Source organism: Oryx dammah, unplaced genomic scaffold (assembly GCF_014754425.2).
Source record: "Oryx dammah isolate SB20612 unplaced genomic scaffold, SCBI_Odam_1.1 HiC_scaffold_8, whole genome shotgun sequence".
Classification (NCBI taxonomy): Eukaryota; Metazoa; Chordata; class Mammalia; order Artiodactyla; family Bovidae; genus Oryx; species Oryx dammah.
The window spans coordinates 31,188,790-31,197,037 of NW_024070192.1; positions in this window are offsets into that span (position 1 = coordinate 31,188,790).

Sequence of the window (8,248 nt, forward strand, 5' to 3'; positions counted from 1 at the left end):
TCATAAGGCCTTTCCCCATAATATTGTTCTGTTGCTATTCACCTGTATTTTCTTCTGATATTTTCATGTCTCTTTATTTCTAAATATTTAACCCACTTGGGGTTTATTTTGGTTTGAGATCGGGTTCTAACTTTGTTTTTCCAAATGGTTCGCCAGCTGTCTCAATACTGTTTGATGAACAACCCAGCCTTTCCCCCACTGATTTGAAAGTCTATTTTAACACCTCATATTTGGGGTCTGGCAGTAGACCACCTGTTAAGCACCCAGGAGAGGATTCCAACAAGGAAAACAGGAATAGATGAGAGCTGGAAACTCTTCCAATTTTGTTTCTATGGCCATTTCCAGTTAAATTGTCAGCGTCTGCCAAAAGATAGCGTCCAAGCCAAATCCAAAAGGACATTTCTATTTCTGCTCTTTCCAGAGCAAATCTCTCTCTTGTTCTCTGCCTTCTCCCCAGAGGTAGAGATATCTGCCTTTGGGAGCAGCTCAGGATTTTAAGGCTTCTCCAGTGCTTCAGATGGTAAAAAGTCTGCCTGCAATGCAGGAGACCCAGGTTCAGTCCCTTGGTCAGGAAGATCCCTTGGAGAAGGGCATGGCAACCCACTCCAATATTTTTGCCTGGAAAATCCCATGGACAGAGGAGCCTGGCAGGCTACAGTCCATGGGGTAGCAAAGAGTCAGACATGATTGAACAACTAACACTTTCAGGACTTTAGGTACCTACTGTTTACAAAACTGCACATGTGCTCTGGAATGAATTTAAAGCTTCCTCAAACTTTATGGTAAACTACTTTATGGCCTACTTCTGCCATTTCCATACCTTTCTGCAGAGAAGAAACTCTATTCCCCTGATTGAGAAGCCCGTCACAAATAGTTACTATCTACATAAACAGCTTATAAGCTTAGTTGCAAATTCATTGCTTTGAAGAATTAAAATCTACCTGATAATAACTATCTAGAGACCAGGCATCAGACTAAAATTTTTCAATTTTCCCCAGTGGGTGGGGGTGCCATTATTGTTCCCCATTGTACAGGTGAGAACCGGAGGCACAGAGAGGTTAAGTAACATTCTGAATGTCACGCAGTTCTAAGCAGTGGAGGAAGAATTCCAACTCTATCACAGCCTATGCTGATGGCCACCACATTTATTCAAAACTGAAGGTTGATATGTTCCCATGGGGACAATGTTGGGTTCCTTGTATGGCCTCTGATTTCAAGATTGAAAGATTTTAGTAACTACCAGTAATAACTTCCTGATCATCACTTGTTTCACTCTTGGAGTGGTTTTTTTTGTTTGTTTGTTTGTTTTTTTTTTTTTTTCTAGTTTGTGAAATGAAATCTGCAGGGACTCCAAGTCTTGAGTTAGAGTGTGGTTTCCACAGATTGCACTACTAAGCCATTTCTTCAATGGCACAAAAATAACATCAGTAGAGTTTTATTGAGTTCTGAGGCTTTATACCTGCTCTGTTTCCCCTGTGGATTGTACGATGTAGCAGAGCCAATGACTCCTCATATTTCTTTCTCCAGACCTCTCTGTGTTTCCTCCTGTCTGCTCACAGTGAGAAGCTTTATGTGACTCAGTACCTTTGTTGTTATTCATTTTCAGAGGATATCAGTTAGAATAGGATCTAGTCTTTTCCTATCTTGTACAGTTCTGTGTATTCTTGCCACCCCTTCTTAATCTTTTCTGTTTCAATTAGGTCTTTACTGTTTCTGTCATGTACAGATGTGAGAGTTGGACCATAAAGAAGAGCTCAAGAACTGATGCTTTTGAACTGTGGTGCTGGAGAAGACTCTTGAGAGTCCCTAGGACTGCAAGGAGACCAAATCAGTCAATCCTAAGGAGAATCAACCCTGAATACTCATTGGAAGGACTGATCCTGAAGCTGAAACTCCGATACTTTGGCCACCTGAGGCAAAGAGCTAACCCATTGGAAAAGACCCTGATGCTGGGAAAGATTGATGGCAAAAGCAGAAGAGGGCAGCAGAATATGAGGTGGTTAGATATCATCACCAACTCAATGGACATAAATTAGAGCAAATTTCAGGAGATAGTGGTGAAGAGAGGAGCCTGGTGTACTACAGTCCACAGGATCACAAAGAGTTGAACATGACTTAGCGACTGAAAAACAACAACAGTCATTTCATGCTCAAAGTGCTTAAGGGGTCTTTTCCATCCACCCTCTGATCTTACAGATTAGGAGGCTGAAGTTGGTCAGAGTAAATGATGTGTCCAAGGGACCTCAGCTGTACAGCAGCAGAAGGTGATGGATCCCTCAGATCTCCTGACCTCCAGACTTTCCTCTTTGTCTGACAGCTGGCTGCCTTCAGCCGTACGACCAATCCTGCTTTTCAATGACTTTTTTTTTTTTTTTTTTGCAGTCACTGGATGGCTGACTCAGGTTTCATGTAACCAAACACAGCTTGAAAGCTCTCTTCCCTGCCGCTTACAACAAAGTGCCCGTGGAAGAGTTTATGGTGCAGACGTATGTGCTTGACATCAACCTTCTCATCTTTTCTTAGTAAAAAGACACGCAATATACACTGCCACACCACACCCCCCCCACCCCACTCCACAGAGGGATCAGAATCTGGATAATTTGTAAGTACATCTCCTCACTCTCTTTAATGGTCTGACGTCACAAATGCTCTTTCCAAGGCCTGCAAAACACAGTTCTTACATTTTTGGTTGTCACTGCATTCGATCAGTGCACTCTGCAAAATATGCTTTCAATTTTCTACACAAAATACTGTGTAGAAAAACTGCAGTTGGCTCACTTGGCATCCATTACCAGCCTCTTCGTTCTTGCCATCATCCACTCTGCAGTCTGGAAAATTGAATACTTTCTCCTCGGCATCCTTTGTTATCATGTAGGATGGAAACAAGTCTGTTGAGGGGGTTATGGGAAACAGCCCTGATGAGGAGGAGGCTGAGAGGCAGAAGGTGGGCTCTTTTCCTCTTTCTTTCTACCAGGAGTGTTAGTGTGATGCCCGGAGGTACAACAGCCATCTTGTAGCAATGAAGAAACATACATAAAAATCAAAAAGCTATGGAAAGCAGTATCAAAAGTTAAGAAAGGCTGGTGTCTCAGATGACATCACTAAGCATCTCAAAGAACTAGAGATCGCTAACATATATTGATTGTTTTAAGTACAAAAGGATGGCATTAAAAATATATTTTGAAAATAGGAAAATATATAAAGAGCTGGTAAATAAAAATCATAGTTGCAGTATCTAATTTTAAAATGCTGATTTTTATATATTTTCTCAATATGGGATTTCTCTGAACATTTTTAACCTATTAAAATAGCATTAGTGCCTAAACTGCTTTGTAACTGACTTTTTCTTTTTTATTTCACAATGAATTATGAACGTTTTCCCATGGCATTAAGTATTTTTATATAACATGGCTTTTAATAGCCCCAATGTATTCTATTCTGTGACTGTACCAGTATTTCTTTAACCAAATTTTCATCATTGGATTCTCTAGTTTTTCACTACATCCTACCATTATTAATATTTACATTATAAGCATTCTTATTCACTCATCTTTATGTTAATCTTCTTTTCTTTAGGGTCAGTTCCCCAAAGTAGAATCATTCGGTCGAAAGGAATGACCTTTGTTACTTTTGATACTTATTGGCAATGTTTCTGCAGAAAAGTGTATTAAGGTGGATCCTACCATGACTGTATTTGGAAGTTAGTACCTAGCATAGAGCACTCATCTAAAGTTTGGTCACTTTCATCTTATTTAAAGGACTAATTATGAAGGCTCCCTTTGTTCCACATCCTTGCTCCACATTTGTTATTTGTAGACTTCTTGATTATCACCATTCTGAGTAGTGTGAGGTGATATCTCACTATTATTTTGATTTGCATTTATCTAATAATTAGTGAAATAATTAGACCTAACAGAAGCAGAAGATATTAAGAAGAGGTGGCAAGAATATACAGAACTATACAAAAAAGATCTTCATGACCCAGATAACCACGATGGTGTGATCAGTCACCTAGAGACAGACATCGTGGAATGCAAAGTCAAGTGGGCCTTAATTAAGCTAGTGGAGGTGATGGAATTCCAGTTGAGCTATCAAATCCTAAAAGATGACGTTGTGAAGGTGTTGCACTTAATATGCCAGCAAAATTGGAAAACTCAGCATTGGCCACAGGACTGGAAAAGGCCAGTTTTCATTCTAGTACCAAAGAAAGGCAATGCCAAAGAATGCTCAAACACAATTGCACTCATCTCACACACTAGCAAAGTAATGCTCAAAATTCTCCAAGCCAGGCTTCAACAGTATGTGAACTGTGAAATTCCAGATGTTCAAGCTGGATTCAGAAAAGGCAGAAGGAACATAGATTAAATTGCCAACATCTGTTGGATCATCGAGAAGGCAAGAGAGTTCCAGAAAAATATCTACTTCTGTTTTATTGACTACACCAAAGCCTTTAACTGTGTGGATCACAACAAACTGTGGAAAATTCTTAAAGAGATGGGAGTACCAGACTGCCTGACCTGTCTCTTGAGAAACCTGTATGCAGGTCAGGAAGCAACAGTTAGAACTGGACATGGAACAACAGACTGGTTCCAAATCAGGAAAGGAATACATCAAGGCTGTATATTGTCACCCTGCTTATTTAACTTATATGTAGAGTATATCATGCAAAATGCTGGACTGGATGAAGCACAAGCTGGAATCAAGATCACTAGGAGACATATCAATAACCTCAGATATGCAGATGACACCACCCTTATGGCAGAAAGCAAAGAACTAAAGAGCCACTTGATGAAAGTGAAAGAGAAGAGTGAAAAAGTTGGCTTAAAACTCAACATTCAGAAAAGTAAGATCATGGCATCTGGTCCCATCATTTCATGTCAAATAGATGGGAAAATAATGGAAACAGTGAAAGACTTCATTTTCTTGGGCTCCAAAATCACTGCAGATGGTGACTGCAGCCATGAAATTAAAAGATGCTTGCTCCTTGGAAGAAAAGCTATGACCAACCTAGACAGCATATTAAAAAGCAGAGACATTATTTTGCAGACAAAGGTCTGTCTAATCAAAGCTGTAGTTTTTCCAGTAGTCATGTATAGATGTGAGAGTTGGACTGTAAAGAAAGCTGAGTGCTGAAGAACTGATGCTTTTGAATTGTGGTTGGAGAAGACTCTTGAGAGTCTCTTGGACAGCAAGGAGATCCAACCAGTCAATCCTCAAGGAAATCAGTCCTGAATATTCATTGGAAGGACTGATGCTGAAGCTGAAACTCCGATACTTTGGCCACCTGATGTGAATATCTGACTCACTTGAAAAGACCCTGATGCTGGGCAAGATTGAAGGTGGGAGGAGAAGGGGACGACAGAGGATGAGATGGTTGGATGACATCACCAACTCAATGGACATGAGTTTGAGTAAGCTCCAGGAGTTGGTGATGGACAGGGAAGCCTGGCGTGCTGCAGTCCATGGGGTCACAAGGAGTCGGACACGGCTGAGCAACTGAACTGAACTGAATAATTAGTGAGGTTGAGTATCTTTTAATCTGTATGTCTTCTTTGTTATTGATGTTTAGTTGCTAAGTCATGCCCAACTCTTGTGATACCATGGACTGTAGCTCACCAGGCTCCTCTGTCATTGGGATTTCCCAGGCAAGAATATTGGAGTGGGTTGTCATTCCCTTCACCAAGGGATCTTTCCGACCCAGGGATTGAACTCACTTCTCCTGCACTGGCAGGTAGATTCTTTACTACTGAGTCAACAGGGAAGTCCTATGTCTTCTTTGGAAAAGTGTCTATTCAGGTCTTCTGCCCATTTTTTTGATTGGATTGCTTATTTTCCTGACATAGAGCTGTACAAGCTGTTTGTATATTCTGGCTATTACCCCCTTCCTGGTTTGAGAAGAGTATTTTTTCATATTTGTTAGCTACTTGTATCCTTTACAAAAATCATCTCTTTGGGACTTCAATTATTTTTTATTTACAGTATTTGTGTTTTTCTTAGTGATTTATAAGAATCACTTATATTTTAAAGACAGCCATTATTTGTGTATAAATGTTACAAATTTATTCATATCCTGATCATAATGTGCTTTTATTCTCTCTTATATATGACTTTGGTTTTATAATTAATTAATTAACTATATAATTAATCTATCTGGAATTCATTTGGGAATATTATATCTGAAGACACCTAATTCTGCTTTTACCAGTTAGTTAAGTAATTATTCAACATTTGTTGAAGAAGTCTTATTGATTTCTGAAAATGGTTTTTCTCTACTTGACTATTCTGTGATGTCAAACACTTTTACATTTTACACTTGTAAACTATTAAAGCCTGGACATCTACTTTGAGGAAGATGGAATAGACATACATTTTCCTATTCCCCCTGCCAAATACAATGATAAGACCTGGAGATTTTATACAAAAAAATCAGAAGAAGGCTCTCAAAGATGAGAGAAGGTAAACTGGCTGGGACCTGAAGATCCAAGGAAAAACACAGTGCTAAATCCTCTGGGTTTTTCTTTTTTCCTTATATATACCATACTTAGAATTAAAAAAAAAAAAAACAACAACAACAGTAACTAAGAAACACCAACAGGTGCATACAAGAAAAGCCAAACAGAAACACAAATCAAAGCCACAATGAAATGTCATCTCATACCTGCCATCATCAAAAAGAACACATATTGGCAAGGATGTGGAGAAAAGGGAACCCTCATATACTAGTGGTGGGAATGTACATTGGCATAGCCACTGTGGAATACAGTATGGAGGTGTCTCAGAAAACTAAAAATATAGCAACCATATGACCCAGGAATTCCATTCCCAGGTACAAATCTAAAAAAACAAAGGCACTAATTTGAAAAGATACAAGTACCCCCCTGTTCATAGCAGCACTACTTACAATTGCCAAGATGCAAAGGCAAAGTAAGGTCCATATAATGGATAAAGAAGCTGCGGTATACATACACCACGGAGTATTACTCAACCACACAAAGAATGAAATTTTACCACCTGCAACAACGGGGATGGACTTGGAGGGTATTGTGCTTAGTGAAATAAGTCAGACAGAGAAAGGCAAATACTATATGATACTGCTTATATATGGAATCTAAAATATACAACAAACTAGGGACTGTAACAAAAAAGCCCCAGACTCACAGACTTAGAGAACAAACTTGTGGTTGCCAAGGAGGGCATAATATAGCGGTGGGGAGTAAGAGGTACAAACCACTGGGTGTAAGCTAGGCTCAAATGCATCATACAACACGAAGAACAGCCCTTTCTTATGTCTGAGAAGTTGTAGGAATACGTTGCTGTAGAGATTTTGAACCCTGGTATATATATATTTTTCCACACCAATAAGTAGCTTCTTAAAAATGTGTGTTTTATTTGCTTATTTATTTTCAGAGTGGGTTGGAGAGCTGTATGGATGAGGATCTGGATGTTATAGGAAACTGTAATGAAAAAGGCACAACCAATTTAATAGGCGTGTTTTGGTTGATTATCCTGTACCAATTCTTCTTGAACACAGGGCACCCTTTCCATCATAAGACATGTAATTACCTTTGTTTTATAGAATGTTCCTCTCTTGTATATTTGAATATTTTAAATCTACTTCATTTGTTTAGTTTCCTTTTGGGGATTCACCCATCATGTGCTTGTTTATCCCCCATGTCTCATTTTCTCCGTCACTCTTCACATATTTTGTTCATTTCCTTTTCCTAAGCCTGTCTTTCACGTCTCTCTTACTCAGCAATATTTATTTTTTTTATTTCTAAAGATTCTGGGTTTTTGAACTGATTTTTCAAAAAGGTTTTTGGAGTGATTTTTTTTTTCTCGTCCACGTTTTCCCTGGCACCCTTTCAGCTCACATTATTTCTTTCTGTTGCCTCATCACATCTCCTTTGATTCTGTATCTCTTCTTTGAGTTCTGAGTTTCACAGATGCCATCAAAAATTCTTTGACTCTGAGGATAAATGTTTGTTTGTACTGCTGTTTGCAAAGTAATTCTTCTGATGTATATACTCTCCATCTGGCTTTTGTTTCGCATGTTTCTTTCATCCTTCTCTCTAGTTATATCCACACCATGGCTCTTTTCTGATTCTGACTTATCTCTATACGGGGCTTCCCTAGTGGCACTATGGTAAGGAATTCACCTGCCAATGCAGGAAATGCAAGATATTCGAGTTCGATCCCTGGGTTGTTAAGATCCCCTGGAGGAGGAAATGGTAACCCACTCCAGTAATCT